At 46.9% G+C, this 26,548-nt stretch overlaps 1 long non-coding RNA gene and 1 pseudogene across 2 annotated transcripts in view; both read right to left on the reverse strand.

Annotated features, from left to right (window-relative positions):
- Nucleotides 1–23,023, reverse strand: part of LOC141141575 (uncharacterized) — a 56,099-nt gene extending 33,076 nt beyond the window's left edge. For both annotated transcript variants that reach the window (XR_012244136.1, XR_012244137.1), the window contains exons 1-2: nucleotides 22,876–23,023; nucleotides 17,841–17,926 (exon numbers count right to left, since the gene is read on the reverse strand). This is a non-coding gene — a long non-coding RNA (uncharacterized lncRNA). The remainder of the gene's footprint in view (nucleotides 1–17,840; nucleotides 17,927–22,875) is intronic.
- Nucleotides 23,024–24,917: 1,894 nt separating this feature from the next.
- Nucleotides 24,918–25,060, reverse strand: LOC141141901 (U2 spliceosomal RNA; annotated as a pseudogene).
- Nucleotides 25,061–26,548: the final 1,488 nt, after the last annotated feature.

Raw genomic sequence — 26,548 nt, forward strand, 5'->3', positions numbered from 1 at the left:
AACTGAAAGTTTAGATGGACTTTAACACATTAAGGCTGGACATACATTATTTATTTATTACAGGTACTTATATAGTGCTGAAAATTTACGCAGAACTTATATATACATATACAGTATATTGTACATTCACATCAGTCCCTGCCTTCAAGGAGCTTACAATCTAAGGTCCCGAACTCATATTATACAATTTTCCTTTTAGATTTAGCAAAACTGTGTTTTATGAGGTCAAACCTAAACACTTTCAATTTGTATGCAATCAGACAGGCCCTTGCACTACATAGTTGAAGGTAAATCTAAAGAAAACTGAAAACGAATATTGTATAATATATGGCCAGCTTTAAGCGTATATGAGATTTTAGTGATTGGATTTACATATTCTTTTTATACATTTCCAGTAATACTAAGAATGCAATGAATTTGCACTGAGTTGAACTTTTTTGCTACCCATTCCAGCTGTCATTTCCTGGAGGGTGTGATGCAAGGAAAATAAACAGTAGGCTATAAAAACAGCAATATTGCATCAACAAAATTGTTAACTGAACTAAGCCTGGAGCTTGTTTCTAAATGCTAACTGTGTATCAGGAGTTTCTAGAAAAGTCTGACTTATCAAATAAGACAAATTAAGAATTGTATCTCTATGATTGACAAAATCTTGCTCAGTGTGCAATGAAATGGAGTAGATTTTTGTCTTAAAGAGGAACTTCACCTGACTATCCAAAAAGTAAGCAAGTAGCTACAGTAGCTACAAGTAGGTGCTCACTTTTAAAAAACACATATAACCTTCTCGACCCCCTACAGTCCGGCTTCCGTCCACAACATTCTACTGAAACTGCCCTACTAAAACTAACCAATGACCTACTAACTGCTAAAACCAATGGCCATTACTCCATACTAATACACTTAGACCTCTCTGCTGCCTTCGACACAGTTGACCACCTGCTCCTCCTCAGCAAACTACACTCCTTTGGCCTCTGTGATTCTGCTTTATCCTGGTTCTCCTCCTACCTATCTCAGTGCACTTTCAGCTTACACCTCCATCTCCTCTACTCCTCTTTCTCTCTCTGTTGGGGTACCCCAAGGCTCTGTCCTTGGGCCTCTCCTATTCTCGCTCTATACCTCTTCCCTGGGCCAGTTGATAACCTTCCATGATGAAGACACGTGATCCCTGTGTCGAACACGCGTAGGGGAGGGGCCAGGACGGAGCTGACAGCACGGAGTTGATACGAGGAGAGGCGCATACCATACCACACGCCAGACCGGTATTTTTATCACTTGGAAGCCTGATTTAGAATGGTGCACTTACGCACCTGTATAATGTGAGTACCCCAGTGTGGGGAGTGCGTTTTTTAATAAATAACTTTACGTTATCACACTATTGAGTTTCTCTTATTTATGGCTTGGAGCTGTATGGACTGAACAAACGGGAGATCTGCACTTCATTACTGAGCCCAGGGGTGGCTCCAAGGCGTGTTTGGACGCAGTTAGCTACCTTGTCACATGCTCTGAGGTGAGCGCAGCAGCTTTTGGGGGGTCACTGGAGTGCACCAAAGCATGGTTTTTCAGCACCACACATTGGATGAGCATGTTGGATGTCACTATTGATGGACTTTGTTCTATATGTGCATTTGGCATTGTATATTTATCACTTAGGAATTTAATTAAGATTTTTTTGTAGAGGCACTGTGCACATCTGCATTCTATGTATGTATGTTGGACTTATTAACACTATATATGCACATTGCACTTTAGATCTTTATCACGGAGTGTCACTTTATATATTCATATTTATTTGATTGATATATGAATTTGTCACTTATTTTTGTACTTGATTCTTACACATTTGATACATATTTGCTTTAGTTATTTTTAATATAATTTTTTTAGATTTTTATAGCGCAACGCACATATTTCACTATACCTGATAACCTCCCATGGCTTCCAATACCACCTCTACGCCGATGACACACAGATCTAGCTCTCCACTCCTCAACTCACCTCACCCCCTCGATCTCCTCACGGATCTCAAACTTACTGAATGACATCTCGGTATGTATGTCACAGCACTTTCTCAAACTCAATCTTTCTAAAACTGAGTTTGTAATATTTCCTCCTTCCCGGTCCCCCCCCCCCCATGACTTTACCATTAAGATTAACAGCACAACCATTGGTCCCGCCACACATGCCAGGGTGCTGGGTGTCATCCTTGACTTCAACCTCTCCTTCAGCCCCCACATCCAATCACTGGCTAAATCCTGCCACCTTAACCTCCGCAACATCTCCAGAAATCAACCCTTCCTGACTAATGACACCACAAAGCAACTTATTCAATCGTTGATTATTTCCCGCCTTGACTACTGCAACTCTCTCCTTAATGGCCTACCCTTATGCAGGCTATCCCCCCTCCAGTCTATTATGAATACTGCTGCTAGACTAATACACCTCACTAATCGATCTGTGACTGCTGCCCTTCTCTGCCAATCCCTTCACTGGCTTCCCCTACCCCACCGTATAAAATTCAAAATTCTAACCACAACATACAAGGCCATTCATAACATCTCCCCCAGCTACATCACCAACCTCATCTGCAGATATCACCCAAATTGTCCCCTCCGCTCCTCCCAGGACCTCCTGCTCTCTAGCTCCCTTGTTACCTCCTCTCATGCTCGTCTTCAGGACTTCTCTAGAGCCTCTCCCATCCTCTGGAATTCCCTGCCCCCGTATATCCGATCAGCCCCTAACCTGTCCACCTTTAGGAGATCCCTTAAAACGCACTTATTCAGGGTAGCTTATCCCACACCCACCTAACAACCCCATCAAATCATTCCCTGCATCTATTAACTTTTGTACCACCTGATGTCATTACAGTTAATTTTGTTCCTGTGCTTCCATCTTGGACTATGGAGCCAGTTGCGACTCCCTGATCACAAGCAGCCCCCACTGCACATGCACAAGATCTGCCAACTGGGAGAAACTGTCCTGAAGTCCCCTGGGATGTGTTCCAGGAGGCTGTGGGTAGGAGATGGAATAACATGGCTTATCTTACTGGGGACTACGTTATCCTTGCCTAAGCAAGAAATGAGAAAGTGGGAATGGGAGTAAGTACCTGCTTAAAAAGGTAGTTTTGACTGCAAGATGACATTTTAAATTAAAATATATTTTAGCACTGCCAAAGCAATTGGGGGTTTTAATGGGTTGGATATGCGGTGACATATTTATTGTTCACTGTTGGCTCTTTTTCTCCCAGTAGAATGTTGGGTTTCCACTACTCTTCTATAGCAGGGAATCCTGGGATGAAAGCAGGGAGCTTCTGGAAGTGAATATCTTTCACTGCTGTGTACTGGGGGTATCATGGCAGGAAGTGGGCCTTATCCTCCAGGACCCCCACTCACACTGCTGGCACAATCTATTCTGCTTGAGCTTGTAGGCCTGTCTGTGTCTTCCTGATTAAAGCTGGAAAGCTGAAGAACATCCTGCGATTAGCACACACCAGGATCTCCTTTAGATAGGCAGCTTGGGGCAGTGCGCTTGGACGTGCGCGCCAATGTGCGCTGGTGCACACAAACGCACCTGAGTGCCAGTGAACTCTGGATATCAGCCCGAGCATTAGCTGTGCAAAAACAATCATTAGCTGCACGAGAATAAGAATTAGCAGTATTCATTTCCTGACAATAATGGATGGTAATACTTTATTTTCATTCAGAAACATGTGACACTATACCATGTTTAGAGGCTTTCTGGACACTCTTCGGTTGCATGTGGCTAAAAAAAAAAAAAAAAAAAAAAAAGCAAAAATTGTATGTATATATATATATATATATATATATATATATATATATATATATATATGTATATATATTAGCCACATGCACATTTCTTAAGACCCTAACAAGCCAGGACAGTACAAATACCCCCCACAATGACCCCTTTTTGGAAAGTAGACATTCCAAGGTATTTAGTAAGAGGCATGGTGAGTTTTTTGAAGCTGCAGTTTTTTCCCACAATTCTTTGTAAAATGAAGATTTTCTTTTTTCTTTTTTTTTTTTCACAGAATTGTCATATTAATAGGTTATTTCTCTCACAAAGCATATCCATACCACAAATGACACCCCAAAACACATTCTGCTACTCCTCCTGGGTATGGCGATACCACATGTGTGAGACTTTTACACAGCCTGGCCAGTGGCCACATACAGTACAGATGCCCAACATTCAGGGAGCACCATCAGGCGTTCTAGGGACATAAATTACACATTTCATTTTTTTGACTACCTCTTACACTTTTACACTACCTCTTACGCTTTTGAAGGGCCTGGAGCACCAGGACAATGGAAAGGTCCACAAAATGACCTCATTTTGGAAAGTACACACCCGAACGTATATTCTTTGAGGCTTAATGAGTCTTTTGAACATGTCATTTTTTTTCACAAGTTTTTGGAAAACATGGGAAAAAATGAAAACGCATTTTTTTTTTACACAAAGTTGTCCATTTATAAGATATTTCTAACACGTATGTATATAGCAAAAATGACACCCCAAAATACATTCTGCTACTCCTCCTGAGTATGGCGATACGACACGTGTGAGACTTTTACACAGCCTGGCCACATATAGAGGCCCAACATGCAGGGAGCACCGTCAGGGACATATATTTCAAATCGAACTTGACTACCTATTACACGTGAGACACTGATGGGCACTGTAGTGGCAAGGATGCGGAATGGATGAGAACTGATGTGGCATGGATGCGGCGCAGATGAGAACTGATGTGACATGGATGAGCACTGATGTGGCACAGATGAGAACTGATGTGGCATGGATGTGCCGCAGATGAGAACTGATGTAGAATGGATGAGAACTGATGTGGCATTGATGGGCACTGATGTGGCATGGATGAGCACTGCTGTGGCATGGATGAGCACAGATGAGGCATAAATGAGCAAGAATGAGCCATGGATGGGCATGGATGAGCATGGATAAGCATGGAGGAGCATGGATGAGCCAGGGATGGATGGAGCACGGATGAACCAGGGATGAATGGTGCACAGATGAGCCAGGGATGGATGGAGCATGGATGATCCAGGGATGGATGGAGCATGGATGAGCCAGGGATGGATGGAGCATGGATGAGCCAGGGATGGATGGAGCATGGATGAGCCAGGGATGGATGGAGCACGGATGGAGCATGGATAAGCCAGGGATGGATGGAGCACGGATGAGCCAGGGATAGATGGATCACGGATGAGCCAGGAATGGATGGATCATGGATGAGCCAGGAATGGATGGATCACGGATGAGCCAGGGATGGATGGAGCATGGATAGAGCACAGATGAGCAAGGGATGGATGGAGCATGGATGAGCACATACGGAACATGGAAGGGTATATATAGGGCATGGATGGGCACATATAGAGGATGGATGGGTACATATAGGGCATGGATGGGCACATGGAGCCTGGATGGGTACATATAGGGCATGGATGGGCACATATGGAGCCTGGATGGGTACATATAGGACATGGATGGGTACATATGGAGCCTGGATGGGTACATATAGGGCATGGATGGGCACATATGGAGCCTGGATGGAGACAGATCAGCACTGTGGGCACTCCAGAGACAGCCCACAGCGCTGCTGCACCCAGCTCCCTCCTCTCCTCGCATACTGTACTGATCGGTGTGAAGAGCTGCACAGGACAAGCTCCGGTTTGTTGACAAGTGATCACTCCGACATTGGACAGAGAGATCACATAGTAAAGGCCGCTGTCATTGGCCCTTTACCCCTTTCCGTGACGCGCCGGGTGCGGAGGACCCGACGGTCATGGACATTCCCGAGTGCACTCCCCAGGGGGCACGCGGGAGTGTGATTCTGTGAGGACGTCCATGGACGCCCTCCCAGAATAATTTGACTGCGTTGTAGCCGTCTTTCGCCTATGGCCCGGTCGGCATGTGGTTAAGCATTCTTAACTACTGTACTGTACTGTATTGTGAGAAAAAGGTCTAAACACAAAACTCCAGCTCAATAGCGTTGTTTTAATTTGCATACAGAACACTAACGAAAATTCTGTACTGCACTGTACAATACAATGATGTATAACGCATCGTTCGGGTGGGGAGAGATGGTCATAAGTCTGACTGGTCGTTAAACAGGTATATTCAGATGCCCATAGTTAAATTATAACTAAAAGAAACAATTTTTTTTGTTTCGGATAGAGTGGAAAGGGATTAGAACTTTATGCAAGCTTTCATTAATGTCTGTGTCCCCAATAGGGAGATTCGCCCTCTCTATTTGTCCTATCTACTATTATCACTGAAAGTGAAAGCAAAAGAAAAACCCACATTTTGGGTTGTCCCCAGAACAATAATAGAGGGGAAATCTTCCATTAGGAACATCAGTTCTGGTGACTCTGGGGACAACCAGGGATTCCCCTACTTTGTAAAGATTTCCTTTCACTTCCAGTTTTGGCTATGGAACAAGAAGCAATAGGAAATCTTCCCATTGGGATACAGATGGCAAAAATAAAACTGACAGGGGTTAACACCCTCCCTTACTCTATCCAAAATAAAAGAAAAAAGTTTTGCCTTTAGTTTTACTTTAAGTGCTTAAAAACTCAAAATACCCATGCAATGTACAGTTCTATAGTGTGGATTATTTAAATAGTTAAAAGGTATAAAATGTGTATTAATTAGTTAAAAAAAAATCAATTGTTGAATGATAATTTGTATGGCAAAACTGGGAGGTATTCCTAAAAAATCTAATTCATAATGGTAAAAAAAAGGGGGGGGATTAATTTCTTTCAGAACTGAAGAAAACAGTAATAAATGATATTACAATTAATTATAAAAAGCAGTATTAAGTATAAAAGAGATCAAACATTTCTGGGCCATAATTAGTCCTAATTATCACAATTATATAGACAGGTAGACAGTAGGTGCCTTTTCTGTAGCTGCAGAAGAGTTGAGACCTGTCACTCTAGCAAAAAAAAACTGCCAAACACCTCAGAGATTTGCTTACTCTAGATGCTGTGGGTAGGGTTGCCACCTGTCCGGGATTCACCTGGACAGTTTGGGTTTTGAATCATGTGTCCGGGTTTCAGTCCACAATATTCGGACAGGAATGTAGCTCAGAACAGTGCCTGATTGGAGGGTATGTGGGCACTATGCATGCCACATTACTATTCTCTTTGGAATGCCCAAAGATGTCCCAGGTCTTTTACAATCCTATAGAGTATGCTAAAAAAAAAAAAATTGTTGTGCGCTGCACACGGCCGGACTTTCCGACTGGACTGGTCTGACGAACATTCCGACGGACTTTTGACAGACTTCCGACGGACTTTTAACAGACTTCCAACTTTTAACTGACTTTTTTTTTACGAACGGACTTGCCTACACATGACCGGACTACGGATGGACTTGCCTACACACGACCGGACTTTGCGGCAGACTATGTCCGCCAGTCTTCCCGATGGAGTTACGACAGACTTTCCGAATGAACGGACTTGCCCACGTGCGAACAAGTCCATTCATTTTTAACGTGACTCGGGTACGACGGGACTAAAAAAGGAAGTCAATCTCGCAACTTTTATCGGCGAGATTGACACCTTGCGAGCCCTGTCGCGGGGCATACCAGGCCCTTGGTATGGATTTTAAGGGGAACCCCTACGCCGGAAAAAACGGCGCGGGGGTCCCCCTAAAATCCATACCAGACCCTTATGCGAGCACGCAGCCCGGCCAGTCAAGAAAGGGGGTGGGGATGAGAGAGCGCCTCCCCTCCTGAACCGTACCAGGCCGCATGCCCTCAACATGGGGGGGTGCTTTGGGGGAGGGGGGCGCCCGGTGACCCTGCCCCCTTATGAGGTCACAGTCCCAGCATGCCCCGGGGCTGTGACATCATAAGGGGCGGGGTCATCGCCTATATAAGTCATTGCTGAGCGCTCACACAGCATTACAGCGAGAGAGAGCATCGTGTCAACATCGGAAGAAGAGAAGAGGGAAGAAGACGATGCAGAAGATAGCAGAGGAGCCGGCAGAAGATAGCAGAGAAGCCGGCAGAAGAACCGGACACTGGGAGAAGAGGTCAAACACCGGGAGAAGAGGCCGGAGAGCAGGAGAAGAATCGGACACCGGGAGAAGAGGCCGGAGAGAGCGGTGAAGTCGGAAGAAGACCACCGAAGTCGGAAGAAGACTCCCAGAACTGTCTAATAAATTACTTTAAAAACCTGTGTAGTGTGTTTTTTTATTGACACTTTTTCCCTAGGTGAATGGGTAGGGGTACGATGTACCCCATACTCATTCACATAGGGTGGGGGACCTGGATCTGGGGGCCCCCTTATTAAAGGGGGCTCCCGGATTCCAATAATCCCCCACCCTCAGACCCCAACAACCAACGGCCAGGGTTGTCGGGAAGAGGCCCTTGTCCTCATCAACATGGGGACAAGGTGCTTTGGGGGAGGGGGGGCGCAGGGCGCCCCCCTCCCCCAAAGCACCCACCCCCCCATGTTGAGGGCATGCGGCCTGGTATGGTTCAGGAGGGGGGGGGCGCTCGCTCGTCCCCACCCACTTTCCTGACCGGCCAGGCTGTGTGCTCGGATAAGGGTCTGGTATGGATTTTGGAGGGACCCCACACCGTTTTTTTGGCATAGGGGGTTCCCCTTAAAATCCATACCAGATCTAAGGGACATCGTCGCCTCCCCCTCGCGCTCGCCGCAATAGGAAAATTTGTTTTTCCTATTGCAGCGAGCGCGACATGTAGTACCCGGCCCTTGCGTCGTATCTGGTCCGTCGGACCAGCATACAGACGAACGGGCTTTCCGTTAGGAACTGAGTCCGGCGGAGTTACGACGTAAAGATTTGAAGCAGGTTTCAAATCTGAAGTCCGTCGGATTTCCAACCGAAACGGTCTGTCGGAAGTCCGATGCAGCCCACACACAGTCGGATTGTCCTCCGGATTCGGTCCGTCGGACCAGTCCGGTCGGAAAGTCCGCCCGTGCGTACGCGGCATTAGAGTTTGGCTTGAAGAAAGAGTGGAAACCCTAGCTGTGGGGTAACATTTACTACAATTGATGGACACAGAATCTGGTGCAGTTGTGCATAGTAACCAATCAGCCTCTAGCTTCAACTTGTTCAGTGATTCTATGGACAGCTGCACTTGTTTCTGTGCGCACCAGTTTTAGTAAACCCCCCACCCCTGTATTCCTTCAGTGAAGCTACTTTCTACTACGAAGAGCTTATTGTAGCCTCAGCCTGTGCAGAGATTTTGTACTGCTCCTTGTGTTTGTGGTCTGAAGCCCGCTTTCTACCCCCAACCAATTACATTTAATCTTGCAGTCTTCTGGTCAGGCCGATAACTTCATGGATGCTTTCCTCTCTCCTCTAGGTTAAAATGACAATTTGTCTGTGGTGTTCAGCAGACAGGACCAGATATCTTAGGGAACCATTGATGGGAAAAAAAGGGGATTGGCAAGGGTTAAAAATGCTCTTTTATGAGCTACCCACATTTAGATATTTAACCACTTCAGCCCCGGAAAAGATTTGCCACTTAATGTCCAGACCATTTTTTGCGATTCGGCACTGTGTCGCTTTAACTGACAATTGCACGATCGTGCAAAGTTGTACCCAAAAAAAATTATGTCCTTTTTTTCCCCACAAATAGAGCTTTCTTTTGGTGGTATTTGATCACCTCTGTGGTTTTTATTTTTTGCGCTATAAGCAAAAAAAGAGTGACAATTTTGAAAAACAAAAAACAATATCTTTTACTTTTTGATATAATGAATATCCCCCCCCCCCCCCGAAAAATATAAAAAAACAAAATTTTTTAAATAATAGTAATAGTAAATAGTAATGGCGGCAATAGTAATAGTAAATAGTAATGGCGGCAATCTGCAATTTTTATTGGGACTGCGGCGTTGCGGCGGACAGAACGGACACTTTTGACACTTTTTTGGGACCATTGACATTTATACAGCAATCAGAGCTAAAAATAGACACTGATTACTGTATAAATGTCACTGGCAGGGAAGGGGTTAACACTAGTGGGTGGTCAAGGGGTTAAATGTGTGTCCTAGGGAGTGATTCTAACTGTGGGGGGATGGGACTGCCTGAAGGAGGAGACAGATCATTGTTCATACTTAGTATGAACAACAGATCTGTCTCCTCACCCCTGACAGAACGGAGATCTGTCTGTTTACACTGACAGACCTCCGTTCTGTGTCTCTCAGGAGCGATCGCGGGTGACCAGCGAACATCGCGGCTGCCGGGCACACGCATCGGCTGCGTCGTCGCGCCCTAGTGGTCTTAAAGCGGCCAATGTATACCTATGGCAATTTGCCCAGGCGAGCCAACCGGTCGTCTAGTGGTTAAAGCGGAACTAATCTTTCTCAATCAGCATTAACTATTTTTTAATCCTTATGCTGCTAGTATTAGTAAATAGCTAGGGTGACATATCATATTTACTTGTTTTAAACTTGTTTTTTTAGTTACTTTGGTTGCTTCCTGGTTTCTGGCTTAGGCCAAAGTGATGTCATACATCCCAGAATCTTCATGGGCATTTTTTTCATTCATCTAGAGGAGGGGAGGAGGGGTTCTCTCAGCTAAGCGCACTCTCCTAAACAAAACAAAATTAAAAGTTTACCAAATAGAGGTACAGTCAAAAGTGCCACAAAATAGTGAGCCACAGAGATATAGTACCCAAACAAATGAGAGAAAAGGCAAATAAGTCCAAAATATGAACAAAATGTATTAATGAAAAAATACAATACAATAGTAAAATAGACCTCTACCTTCCACCATCTAAAAAGACAACGTTGTCTATATTAAAAAAACTCATGATTGGATGGCGTCTAGACATTTTTTGATATAGACAACGTTGTCTTTTTAGATGGTGTAAGGTGGAGGTCTATTTTACTATTGTATTGTATTTTTACATTAATAAATGTTGTTCATATTTTGGACTTATTTGCCCTTTCTCTCATTTGTTTGCATACTATATCCCTGTGGCTCACTATTTTGTGGCACTTTTGACTGTACCTCTATTTGGTAAACTTTTAATTTTTTTTTGTGCAGGTTCTTTTGCCACAGAGCCTTTCCCTTAGCAGGACAGTGAGTGGATGAGTATCCAGCAGTACTTCAATGTACTTTGTATTGTGGTACCCAGTACTTTACATATATTTTTTTGTTAAGCACACTCTCCTGCCTGCATACCTGAGCTAAGGACAGATAGATTCCAGGAAGTAAATCCTAGATGAATCATCTGCCCTCACTCAAGATGGCCATGGCTATAAATACTGGGGAGGGGGGAGTTCAAAGTGATTTATCAACAAAATAAAGCATGGAGACATGGATGGATGGGTAAGTTTGCTTTGAATAGTAAAAATGAAGTTCCACTTTAAGGCAGCCACACATATCTGTTGGTCTCTTTTAGGTTTACTAGCAACTATGTTTAATATAAAGGTCTAACCGGATATAGCATGAATGAATTGTCCAAGAATTCCCTGACACTACATAGATTTTGGTAAACCTAAAAGAGATTGTGTAATCGGGTTGTGACGCATGTTTCTAGTTTAAAGCTTGTGTAACAAATAGATCTTTTTGTGATTTGACATCTTTTTAAAGTTTATTTAATTGACTCCAGAGACAGACTGGCCATGTCAGTTCTAAAACCAAAAAACTTTAATCTAAAAATATATATACTCAAATGAATAGTAAAGCGATTCTGCGTGTTTTTGACATATACTGTGGAAACATATTACACCAGACTTAATACTAAAGCTTCCTTTTTTTTTTTTTTTTTTTTTTTTTTTTTTATAACCACCTCAATACTGGGCACTTTCACCCCCTTCATGCCCAAGCCATTTTTCAGCTTTCAGCGCTGTTGCACTTTGAATGACAATTGCGTAGTCATGCAACATTGTAGCCAAACAAATTTTTTATCATTTTTTCCCCACAAATAGAGCTTTCTTTTGGTGGTATTTGATCACCTCTGCGGTTTTTATTTCTTGTGCTATAAACAAAAGAAGAGGGACAAGTTTGAAAGAACACAATATTTTTAACTTTTTGCGTATAATAAATATCCTATTTTTTTTTAAACAATTTTTTTCCTCAGTTTAAGCCGATATGTATTCTTCTGCATATTTTTGGTAAAAAAAATCGCAACAAGCATATATTGATTGGTTTGCGCAAAAGTTATAGCGTCTACAAAATAGGGGAAAGCTTTATAGCATTTTTATTATTTTTTTTAACTAGTAATGGCGGCGATCTGCGATTTTTATTGTGACTGCGATATTGCGGCGGACATATTGGACACTTTTGACACATTTTTGGGACCATTCACATTTATACAGTGATCCGTGCTATAAAAAAGTATTGATTACTGTATAAATGTGACTGGCAGGCAAGGGGTTAACACTAGGGGGTGATTGAGAGGTTAAATGTGTGTCCTGGGAGTGATTCTAACTGTGGGGGAGGGGACTAACTGGGGGAGGTGACCAATCGGTGTCCCTATGTACAAGGGACACACCATCGGTCTCCTCTCCTCTGACAAGACGTGGATCTGTGTGTTTACACACACAGATCCACGTCCTGCTCAGTTACTGGACAATCACGGGTGCCCGGCGGACATCGCAGCCGCCGGGCACGCACATCGGGTCCCCAGTGACGCGGCGGGCATGTACGCGCCCCCTAGTGGCCCAGGAAGGCGATATGATGGCAGCCCAGAACAATAGCTGCCCCGTCCCGCCGTCATATGACAGTGGGCAGGCGGCTAGTGGTTAAATAACCACCATGTAATACTTACCTGCTCTGTGCAATGGTTTTGCACACAGCAACCCCGATCCTCTTTTTTTCTGGTCCTCTGCTGTTGCTCCTGGCTCTTCACCCTTGAGCAGTGCCCCCAGAGAAAGCCGCTTACCCTGGGGGCACCACTATGTGCTCACCCCTGAGCCACTGCTCTATGCATCCCCGCTCTCTCCCCATTGGCTCACTGGCTGTGATTGACAGCAGTGGGAGCCAATGGGATCCCATTGCTGTCTCAGCCAATGAGAAGGGAGAGTCTCCATCCAGCTAAAGCTATCATGAACATTGCTGGATCAGAGGGAGCTCAGGTAAGTATTAGGGGGGCCAAGGGGGGCCGCTGCATACAGAAATTTTTTTACCTTCAGCCTTTAGAACCACTTTAACCACTTCAGCCCCGGAAAGGTTTTATCCCCTTAATGACCAGAGCACTTTTTGCAATTTGGCACTGCGCTGCTTTAACTGGTAATTACGCGGTCATGCAATGATGTACCCCAACTAAATTTGTGTCCTTTTTCCCACAAATAGAGCTTTCTTTTGGAGGTATTTTTTGCAATATAATTTTAAAAAAAGCCTGAAAATTAAAAAAAATGATATTTTGATTTTTGTTATAAAAAAATCCAATACACTCAATTTTAGTCATACATTTAGGCCAAAATGTATTCAGCCACATGTCTTGGGTAAAAAAAAATTCAATAAGCGTATATTTATTGGTCTGCGCAAAGTTTTAGCGTCTACAAACTATGGTACATTTATTGGAATTTACGCAGCTTTTCGTTTATGACTGCCTATCTCATTTCTTGAGCTGATAAAATGGCAGGGCAGTACAAAACCCCCACAAATGACCCCTTTTCGGAAAGTAGACACCCTGAGCTATTTTCTGAGAGGCATGTTGAGTACCGGTATTTTGCACATCTCACTTTTTGTCACAAAGTTTTGAAAATTGAAAATAAAATAAAAAAAATGTTTTCCTATTCTTTCTTCATTTTCCAAAACAAATGACAGCTGCAAAATACTCACCATGCCTGTTAGCAAATACCTTGGAGTATCTACTTTCCGAAAAGGGGTCATTTAGGGGTGGTTTTGTGCTATCTTGACGGTTCAGGGACTCCGAAACTGTGATAGGTAGTGAGGAAGTGAAATCACCATTTAACGCACTTAGAAAGCCTGAAGGTGATGACTGTTTTTTGGGATCCTGTACGCAGCTAGATTGCCAAAAAGTCTCACACATGTGGTATCCCCATACTCGGGAGAGGCAGCAGAATGTATTTTGCTGAATGTATCACTGTTGACATGGGACTGAATAAAGTGGGTGAAAATGGAACAGGATGTGGTGACAGGATGGCACTATCAGTATCAACTCCCAATCTGTGGCAACCAATGGCAATAGGAGGCTGGGATAACTAAAGAGCTACAAACTGTGGGGAGATCAATAGATCATCATGCTGACAGTCAATATGTATTCTTCATTATTAAATTCTATTTTTGATACTTTGGTGTCTTGCTAATTTGAATACTATTTCCCAGTGGCTCCTATACCTGGCTCTTTTGACTGTCCTGCTTTCTTTGGCACAGTCTACAATTCTATATGCATTTTTGGTTTCCCTGGTGGGACAGGAGAGCCAGATGATGGGCATATTCAGAAAGGGGTACCAATATGTGCCTATGTGTACTGGGGTCAGTGTAGTGCTTGTGTACTCACAGATGATGGGCATCTGGTCGTTAAAGTCCACCCCTCCCATTTTACAGTTATAGTCGTGGACACAGATGGGCTTCTCAACAACACCAGTCATCGTAGTAATTTGGACTTCTGTATCTGGGTGAATGGAAGACAGAATGAAAATGTTCCGTTTGTCCTTCCATCTCACCGCAAGTAATTCATTGGACCTCAAGCAGGTTTTCTCCCCCTAAGTGGGGCATTTACAAGTCATTGGGGGAAGCCCTGATGATTACAGTGCCACATGTACCAATTCCTAATTGAAAGAGGTGTCTAAAAAGTGGCACGCTTGACTAAAAATTGTCCACGTATAAATGGTACCCCTTTCTGAATAAGGGTGACACCAAGTCCCAAATAATCTTTCCGCTGCTCCCTATGTAGTCTGGGCAGTTGGGGCTATCTATTCCCTCATAAACCAGAAAACTCCATGTATAGTATGTTGCTCTGTCACAGAGCTTATACATTTTGACCCCATATCTGGCCGGCTTGCTGGGGAGAAACTGTTTAAAAACAAGGCGGCCAGAAAATGTAATCAGGGACTCATCAACACAGACATCTTGTTCGGGGATATACAAGGCTGCAAATTTTTCGCTGAAGTGGTTTACAAGGGGCCAAATGTTGTGGAGATGATCATATTTAGAGTTCATTGTCATTGAAATGCATGAACCGCAATATCTGCTCATATCTAGCCCTGGCCATGGCAGCAGAGAACATGAGCATATTGGGTCAGTGGACCAATATGACTGCAACTCACTCTTTTTAGTAATGCCCATGTTGAGGGATAGGCCCAAAAAGGTCTTAAATTCAGGAACTGTTTAAGATTTTCAGCCAAATTGTCTGGCAAGGGTCAAATTCGGATTTTGGGCAATAAATTGACCAATGTATAAATTGATTTAGTCCACAATACAGATCTTCCATTAAAAACAGCTCAAAAAATTCAAGGGGTGGTAAATGTGCTGTTTCCACCTGAATTCTAGGTTGGCCAGTGAATGGAGGAAGTACGGGCGCTGCAGAATCTGTGGGCTGCCAATCAGGACTTACAAGCACTATGGGCTCTATGGGCCTGTGCTCTTATTCTTGGTGGCTGTGGGGCACTACTTGTGCTAGCCACCACACAAGCTTGAACTGCACTTATGGGACTCACCGCATCACCAAGTGATACTGCAGTGCTGGTTTGTCTACGACCAGGGTGTACTAGGCCGCTGGTGCTCGCCAGTTCACCAGAAGGTTGTGCGACACTAGTACCGAGACTCTGCTGCATACGAATATCATGTGGCTGTAGCACCTCAGCAACAGAACCAAATCAAAATATGGAAGAAAAATCTGTGTCTTAAACCTGAATTGAAAAAGTATATATATATATATATATATATATATATATATATATATATATGAAATACAATATATTCATATCCTAATGTGAAAATTATATTGTGCACTCCATAAAGTGCATATGTAATGTGCAGAACTAGTGAGACAATATTAAAAGAAAACACCAAAATACCCAACTAAAAATATATACACACATCAGTTCAAACACAATCAGTAAGAACCAATAAATATTAAAGTCTAAACACACACAAATAAAAATAACGCCACCGGAATCTGTAGGGATATCAGAGTCCACCAACGTAACAGAGAAGGTAAGGAATAGTGAAGAAGCCACCACCAAGGGTCTTAGGGGGCTTACCAGATGTAAATGACTCGGGAAGACTTATGCCATCCAAGTCATAAAGGCTTTGAGACCAACTGGTCAGAAGGGTACATCTCCTTAAACAGCCTCAATAGATCCCGGATCAAGGCGGCAGCTCAGCATTCACGGTCACCTGCTCCTCATGTGTTCAGACTAAGTCCGTGACCGTGAATGCTGAGCTGCCGCCTTGACCCGGGATCTCTTGAGGCTGTTTAAGGAGATGTACCCTTCTGTGAACTGCTGTGTGTATATATTTTTAGTTGGATATGTTTTCTTTTAATATTGTCTCACTAGCTCTGCAGATTACATATGTACTTTATGGAGTGCACATTATAATTTTGTATTTCATATATATATATATATATATATATATATATATATATATATATATATATATATATATATAATTTTTTATTTTATTTTTTTCATTTCAGGTTTAAGACACTGATTTTTCTTCCATTTTTTGATTTGGTTTTATAGCGCTACACTTTCACATTTATACTTACTACTTGGGTCTATAGTTGTGTTGGCTGCTGTTTTACCTACACCATACGCAGCGCTGTATTGATTTTTCCATATACCTCAGCAACAGAAGAATGGGGTTGGGTACGCCTGACCTTGGCAGGGGTGACTACTCTGTCGTCAGAGCTATCTGTCGGGGTGGCGCTCTTTACAGGTTCAAATGCTGAATCTGAATCTGACAGTGAGGACTCCCGCTCTCATCTGTCATGCTCCTGTAGGCCTCTTCACTAGTGTACCATTCCTTTGACATTTTGACCACTAAATTTACAGGTAACTAGTGTGATTCACAGGTGAGAAAGCACCTGGTTGTCAGAGGACTGTTTAAATCGCTACAAAAAATCAACTGCTAGTGCTAGCAGAGATCAGGCCTGACTCTGCTAAATGCTGCAGTTTCATGTGCTGTGTGTTAGAAGTGACAGTGATCTTCTCATACTGTACTTGGGTGGGCTGGGCGGAGGTGCAAAATGCAAGTGCTGGCAGGTGTCGTGGCTGATCCTGTTAATGCCACGTTTTTGGGAACACTATACTATTGGGGACGCTAGTATAGGTTTTATCAGATCAAAGATATTGATCTGTTCAGACACTATTCTAGTAATGGAGGTATATAGTGTGTGTGTGTTAGTGTTACTGGGAATCAAAGGGTTCAGATCTGATGCTGTCTGGGATTGTCGATTACTGACGCTGACACTAACTAGCTTACTAGTTTATTAGTGTCACCCGTGACACTAATACAGTGAGCAGAAAAAAAATCTGTACACTATACTAATGATACTGTGACAGGGAGTAAAGGGGTTAACTGGGGGGTGATGAAGGGGTAAAACCTTTATTAGGGAATATATGGGTGGTACCCAAAACCTACCTGGGACTGACACTAATTACCACTAACTGCCCTAACGCTGTTTAGTGTCACCAAGTGACACCAATACAGTGATCAGTAAAAAAATATGAACACTGCACTTGGTGACAGGGAGTGAAAGGGTTAACTAAGGGGGGGGGTGATCAGGGGGTGATCACCCCCCCTTAGTTAATGAGTGATGAGTGATCAGTTCTGAACCGAATCCAATCGCCGCAGTGACGGCAGGTGCATGCGTGCATGCCCCCGATCCACGGGCACGAGTCACATACCTGTTCGTGACTTTGCGTAGCCAGGCTGCCTTGCTGCAGTATATGTATGTGGGGTGGTCCGAAACTGGTTAAAGAGGTTCTTCAGTCTGTATGAAAAAAATTAGAGGTCATCAGCTAAAAAATACTGTATCTCCTGACTTTTAATTAAAAGACACTTAACTGTTTAGGGATCCAGCCCTGCCCTTACCCAGGCTTGTTCTTTACTGGCCTTCAGGTTCACTCCCACTGGTCTTGCAGATACTCATTCCCACTTTTGGAAGTGTGTCCCCATCCTCTCTCTGCCCATAGACCACCATAACCACCAAGACCACCATGTTTACTGTGGGAAGCTGGCTGTGACTGCCTGTGGCTTCACACTGCACATGCGCGAGATGCCTTGTGCTTTGTGAATGGTCCCCCAGCCTCCTTGGATCTGTGATGTGCCCCAGGAGGTTATGGGCAGAGAGAGGATGGGGACAAACTTCCAAAAGTGGGAGTGAGTATCCGAACCATACAAAACAATACAAACCTCCAAAAGTGATAGAGGAGGAGAAAGGAGGAAATAAAGCGTAATTTGCTTCTCTTTACAGATGAAGTTCTACTTTAAGTTGAAGATACATTTATACCAGGGGCGGACTGACAACTCATGGGGCCCCCGGGCAATAGAAGATCATGGGGCCCCCTGTGTCCCCACACTCAAGCCACACCTGCACAGGGAGACACGGGGGGGGGGGGAGAGCACACAGGGGGACACTGGAGAGAGAGCGCACACAGGGGGACACTGGAGGGAGAGCGCACACAGGGGGACACTGGAGGGAGAGCGCACACAGGGGGACACTGGAGGGAGAGCGCACACAGGGGGACACTGGAGGGAGAGCGCACACAGGGGGACACTGGAGGGAGAGCACACACAGGGGGACACTGGAGGGAGAGCGCACACACAGGGGGACACTGGAGGGAGAGCGCACACACAGGGGGACACTGGAGGGAGAGCGCACACAGGGGGACACTGGAGGGAGAGCGCACACAGGGGGACACTGGAGGGAGAGCACACACACACACACACACATAGGGGGACACTGGAGGGAGAGCGCACACAGGGGGACACTGGAGGGGGAGAGCACACACACACACACACAGGGGGACACTGGAGGGGGAGAGCACACACAGGGGGACACTGGAGGGAGAGCACACACACACACACACACACACAGGGGGACACTGGAGGGGGAGAGCGCACACAGGGGGACATCTGGAGGGGGAGAGCGCACACACACACACACACACACAGGGGGACACTGGAGGGAGGGCACACACACACAGGGGGACACTGGAGGGAGAGCACACACACACACACACACACACACACAGGGGGACACTGGAGGGAGAGCACACACACACACAGGGGGACACTGGAGGGAGAGCGCACACAGGGGGACACTGGAGGGGGAGAGCACACACACACACAGGGGGACACTGGAGGGGGAGAGCACACACAGGGGGACACTGGAGGGAGAGCACACACACACACACACACACAGGGGGACACTGGAGGGGAAGAGCATACACAGGGGGACACTGGAGGGGGAGAGCGCACACACACACACACACACACAGGGGGACACTGGAGGGAGAGCACACACACACACAGGGGGACACTGGAGGGAGAGCACACACACACACACACAGGGGGACACTGGAGGGAGAGCACACACACACACAGGGGGACACTGGAGGGAGAGCACACACACACAGGGGGACACTGGAGGGAGAGCACACACACACACACAGGGGGACACTGGAGGGAGAGCACACACACACACACAGGGGGACACTGGAGGGAGAGCACACACACACACAGGGGGACACTGGAGGGAGAGCACACACACACACAGGGGGACACTGGAGGGAGAGCACACACACACACAGGGGGACACTGGAGGGAGAGCACACACACACACAGGGGGACACTGGAGGGAGAGCGCGCACACACACACACACACACAGGGGGACACTGGAGGGAGAGCACACACACACACACAGGGGGACACTGGAGGGAGAGCACACACACACACACACAGGGGGACACTGGAGGGAGAGCACACACAGGGGGACACTGGAGGGAGAGCACACACAGGGGGACACTGGAGGGAGAGCACACACAGGGGGAGAGCACACACAGGGGGACACTGGAGGGGGAGAGCGCACACAGGGGGACACTGGAGGGGGAGAGCGCACACAGGGGGACACTGGAGGGGGAGAGCGCACACAGGGGGACACTGGAGGGGGAGAGCGCACACAGGGGGACACTGGAGGGGGAGCACACACACACAGGGGGACACTGGAGGGAGAGCACACACACACACACACAGGGGGACACTGGAGGGGGAGCACACACACACACACACACACACAGGGGGACACTGGAGGGAGAGCACACACACACACACACACACACACAGGGGGACACTGGAGGGAGAGCACACACACACACACAGGGGGACACTGGAGGGGAAGAGCACACACAGGGGGACACTGGAGGGGGAGAGCGCGCACACACACACACACACACACACACAGGGGGACACTGGAGGGAGAGCACACACACACACAGGGGGACACTGAAGGGAGAGCACACACACACACACACACACAGGGGGACACTGGAGGGAGAGCACGCACACACACACACACACAGGGGGACACTGGAGGGAGAGCACACACACACACACAGGGGGACACTGGAGGGAGAGCACACACACACACAGGGGGACACTGGAGGGAGAGCACACACAGGGGGACACTGGAGGGAGAGCACACACACACACACAGGGGGACACTGGAGGGGGAGAGCACACACAGGGGGACACTGGAGGGGGAGAGCACACACAGGGGGACACTGGAGGGGGAGAGCACACACAGGGGGACACTGGAGGGGGAGAGCACACACAGGGGGACACTGGAGGGGGAGAGCACACACAGGGGGACACTGGAGGGGGAGCACACACACACAGGGGGACACTGGAGGGAGAGCACACACACACGGGGACACTGGAGGGGGAGCACACACACACACACACAGGGGGACACTGGAGGGGAAGAGCACACACAGGGGGACACTGGAGGGAGAGCACACACACACACACACACACAGGGGGACACTGGAGGGGAAGAGCACACACAGGGGGACACTGGAGGGGGAGAGCGCGCACACACACACACACACACACACAGGGGGACACTGGAGGGAGAGCACACACACACACAGGGGGACACTGGAGGGAGAGCACACACACACACACACACAGGGGGACACTGGAGGGAGAGCACACACACACACACACACACACACACACAGGGGGACACTGGAGGGGGAGAGCACACACAGGGGGACACTGGAGGGGGAGAGCGCACACAGGGGGACACTGGAGGGGGAGAGCGCACACAGGGGGACACTGGAGGGGGAGAGCGCACACAGGGGGACACTGGAGGGGGAGAGCGCACACAGGGGGACACTGGAGGGGGTGAGCGCACACAGGGGGACACTGGAGGGGGAGAGCACACACAGGGGGACACTGGAGGGGGAGCACACACACACAGGGGGACACTGGAGGGAGAGCGCACACACACACACACACAGGGAGAGCACACACACACACACACACACAGGGGGACACTGGAGGGAGAGCACACACACACACACACAGGGGGACACTGGAGGGAGAGCACACACACACACACACACACACAGGGGGACACTGGAGGGAGAGCACACACACACACACACACACACACAGGGGGACACTGGAGGGGGAGCACACACACACAGGGGGACACTGGAGGGAGAGCACACACACACACACACACACGGGGACACTGGAGGGGGAGCACACACACACACACACACACAGGGGGACACTGGAGGGGAAGAGCACACACAGGGGGACACTGGAGGGAGAGCACACACACACACACACACAGGGGGACACTGGAGGGGAAGAGCACACACAGGGGGACACTGGAGGGGGAGAGCGCACACAGGGGGACACTGGAGGGGGAGAGCACACACAGGGGGACACTGGAGGGGGAGAGCACACACAGGGGGACACTGGAGGGGGAGCACACACACACAGGGGGACACTGGAGGGGAAGAGCACACACAGGGGGACACTGGAGGGAGAGCACACACACACACACAGGGGGACACTGGAGGGGAAGAGCACACACAGGGGGACACTGGAGGGGGAGAGCGCGCACACACACACACACACACACACACACAGGGGGACACTGGAGGGAGAGCACGCACACACACACACACACACAGGGGGACACTGGAGGGAGAGCACACACACACACACAGGGGGACACTGGAGGGAGAGCACACACACACACACACACACAGGGGGACACTGGAGGGAGAGCACACACACACACACACACACACACACAGGGGGACACTGGAGGGGGAGAGCGCACACAGGGGGACACTGAAGGGGGAGAGCGCACACAGGGGGACACTGGAGGGGGAGAGCACACACAGGGGGACACTGGAGGGGGAGAGCACACACAGGGGGACACTGGAGGGGGAGCACACACACACAGGGGGACACTGGAGGGAGAGCACACACACACACGGGGACACTGGAGGGGGAGCACACACACACACACACAGGGGGACACTGGAGGGGAAGAGCACACACAGGGGGACACTGGAGGGAGAGCACACACACACACACACACAGGGGGACACTGGAGGGGAAGAGCACACACAGGGGGACACTGGAGGGGGAGAGCGCGCACACACACACACACACACACACACACACAGGGGGACACTGGAGGGAGAGCACACACACACACACACACACACAGGGGGACACTGGAGGGAGAGCACACACACACACACACAGGGGGACACTGGAGAGGCAGCACACACACACACACAGGGGGACACTGTGGGGGTGGGGGGACCAGGAGAGTATCATGGGCCAGGGCAAGTTCTTAGAAAAACAATGCATACAACTGCTGTGCTGTCTGTTTTTATAACACTGACCTGCTGCTGCACACAAGGCAGGTCAGTGTGGGTGGCCAATGCGAACATGAGACTCCGCTCCGCTGTCTGTCCGATCTGTGTGCACTCTGCACTGCAGCCTCCAGCTCCCTTCCTGACCCCGCGGCATTGAGATATGGCTCCGCCCCTCAGCTGAGTTCCCCAGGGGGAGAGGTGGCCGGAGGCGCGCCTGTCTGGGGGGGGGTTTATCATGCAATCTGCTTGATAAACTGCGGGCACCTCCTGGGGCAGACTGAGCCTCTCATGGGGCCCCCCTGACCCCGCGGGCCCTCGGTCCGTGCCCGATTGCCAGAATGGTCAGTCCGCCCCTGATTTATACTACACAAGCACCTTGACATAACTTGATATCAGGGCTTGTATAAAACATCATTGTAGGTGGTGAATTAAATATAGGTATGGATTTCAAAATGTTTTCAGTTTTTTATTTAGTATAAGAGATTGCAAAGATAAAATCTGGTCTCAGAGAGCAAAAGAGGCCATCATGAGTCTTGAGCAGGAATATGTCCAAATATGTCCAGGCATTTTAATCTACCCAGCATTTTAATGAATCATATTCATGTTTGTCTACTGCTTTTTTTCTTTATCTATTGATGTTACATGTTTCATGTATATGACAAGAAAAGATTGTGGCATATAGGGTAGGTCAAATTAAAGAGGGTGGAATGAAAAAAAGAAAGAGAAGATAGGGGAAAAGGGGGAGTAAGGCAAGCCATAGAAGATGCAGTTTTTTTTGTTGTTCAACCAGTGGGTTGAGTGAAAACAATTATTTGATTTCCCATCAACACTTTTGGTGTTCATGGGGGAATCAATCCCCCAGAGCTATTGTATTCTAACAGCGGGGAGAGTTTCCCACTGTCAGAATACAATGCTCAGTGTTGCTGGTCAAAGCAGCATTGATCAAGAAAATAAAAGAAAAAAAATGACAGGCTGGTTGTACAGAAGAAGATTGAGAAATAGACCTCCGTACAACCAGCCTGCCCATAGATGGACTGAAACCTGATCCCTGCTTTTTTTTTTTTTTAAAAGCCAGTGGCGTGCAAAACACACCCAAAAATTTCCACCCGGTGCCAAAAAAAGTGCACACGCATAAAGAGTGAGATACAAAAACGTGCAATGGTGTTACACTGTCCTCCACTAGAGAAGGACCTTACCCTGATCCCCCGGGGTGTTAGGCTCCAGACGGGGACTGAGGTACTTCACATGGGTCCATCTGGCCGAAACCAGACGGACCCCCGTTCTCTGGAAGGTCTGCCGAAACAGACCCACCCAAGTACTAGGTGGGACTCCCCCGAAGAGAGACCCCATGAGAGAGAGCGAACCAAGCCAGAAGGCCTATGTCCTCCCCCTCCCAAGACTTTCAGATTAGGCCCAAGGACCTACACCCTACTCATCACAGTGTGAGAAACATGACAACATCAACCAAAAAAATACAAAAAAAGTGACAAACACGGGGATAAATAAAAAGAAAGTGGGGAGAAGGAAGTGGGAAAGTGAAAAGTAATCATTGTGTAATACAATGGCCGACCCTCTGGCCAGGAATAAAAATTTCCCCTGGTTCTAGCCAAAAGGCTTGGCACTAGAGGCAGGTGCGAAAACCGTGTGTTGTGGTGAAGTGACCATCAAGTGCCTGAACACTGTGACTGTACAGCACCCCTGAACTGCCACTTCAGGGGCACATTCACCACTGGCTTTTCGTGCAACCATGACCACCAACCCAGACCACAGCAGCCCCCACCCCAGCCAGGAAGGCCTGAAGTTCTGGAAGCTTGGTGAGAGCCCTTTACCATCAGGTCTCACCGTCGCTCCCATCCCTCCTGCCTAATTACATTCGGGAAATACTAACTGCTCCCCTGGTGGGAAAGGGGAGCCAGTGTTCTCTCCTGAAAAACTGACCGGAGCTAGAGCTACCCCAATCCAGGCCAGAAGGCCAGGGACCAGACACTCTAGCCAGACCCAATGGTTCCCCCATCACCATCAGAAGGCTTCCCTTTTGGCTACAAACCGCTCCAGGTTACCTTTACACCAGCAGGTTTCGCATAGCCTCCACCACCCCTGATACCACTGATACCACCACGCCGTAGATCAGGGATGGAAGCAAGCGCCACCTCCTGGCAACTGATAAGAACAGATACTACACTTGATCTTAGCCAAAAGGCCGAGAAGCGATCCCTGCTGAACCAGCCAAATTTTGATCCATCTACAGTATGGCAGGCTTAAGACACATAGTCAACAGAAGAGGTAGGACATTAGCTACTGTGTGTATTATAGTTGCAATGTTTCGGATAACATTTGAGAGGTGGGGGGAGGCAGAAAATCACATGGCCCATCACTGTTCCCCCATCCAGAGCCTGCTTAATCCTCTATGGCAGGGGTCTCAAACTGGTGGCCCTCCGGCTGTTGCAAAACTACAAGTCCCATTATGCCTCTGCCTGTGGGAGTCATGCTTGTAACTGTCAGAATTGCAATGCCTTATGGGACTTGTAGTTTCAAAGCTCTTGGGTAAAAGCTCTAAAAAAAGAAAAACAAGGATTGTTTGTCTCTGATGCTAAAGCTACAAAAAGCTATTGAATTTAACCACTTGACAACTGGGCACTTAAACCCCCTTTGTGACCAGACCAATTTTCAGCTTTCAGCGCTCTCACACTTTGAATGACAATTACTCAGTCATGTAATACTGTACCCAAATGAATTTTGTGTCCTTTTTTTCATACAAATAGAGATTTCTTTTGGTGGTATTTGATCACCTCTGGGCTTTTTATTTTTTGCGCTATAAATGAAAAAAGACCGAAAATTTAGAAAAAAAACGCATCTTTCTTCGTTTCTGTGATAAAATTTTGCAAATTATTAATTTTTCTTCATAAATTTTGGCCACAATTTATACTGCTACATATCTTTGGTAAAAATAACCAAAATTAGTGGATATTATTTGGTCTGTGTGAAAGTTATAGAGTCTACAAGGTGTGGTGCAAATCATAAAAAATTGATCACACCTGATGTACTGGTGGCCTATCTCATTTCTTGTGACCCGAACAAATCAGGACAGTACAAATACCCCCCAAATGACCCCTTTTTTGAAAGTAGACATTCCAAGGTATTTAGTAAGAGGCATGGTGAGGTTTTTGATGTTGTCATTTTTTCCCACAATTCTTTGCAAAATGAAGATTTTTTTTTTTTTCCTCCCATAAAATTGTCATTGTAATTGGTTATTTCTCTCACATGGCATGTGTATACCACAAATGACGCCCCAAAATACATTCTGCTACTCCTTCTAAGTATGGCGATACCACATGTGTGGGACTTTTTCACAGCCTAGCCACATAGAGAGGCCCAACATGCAGGGAGCACCATCAAGTGTTCTATGAGCATAAATGACACATCTAACTTGTTAACTACCTATTACACTTTTGAAGGCCCTGGAGCACCAGAACAATGGAAACGCCCACAAAATGACCCCATTTTGGAAAGCTAACACCCCAACGTATAATCTATGAGGCATAATGAGTCTTTTGAACGGTTCATATTTTTCCAGAAGTTTTTGGAAAATGTGGAAAAAAATGAAAACGCATTTTTTTTTACACAAAGTTGTCCATTTATAAGCTATTTCCAACACATAGCATGTACATAGCAAAAATGACACCTCAAAATACATTCTGCT

This window comes from Aquarana catesbeiana, linkage group LG04 (genome assembly GCF_042186555.1).
Source record: "Aquarana catesbeiana isolate 2022-GZ linkage group LG04, ASM4218655v1, whole genome shotgun sequence".
Lineage (NCBI taxonomy): Eukaryota > Metazoa > Chordata > Amphibia > Anura > Ranidae > Aquarana > Aquarana catesbeiana.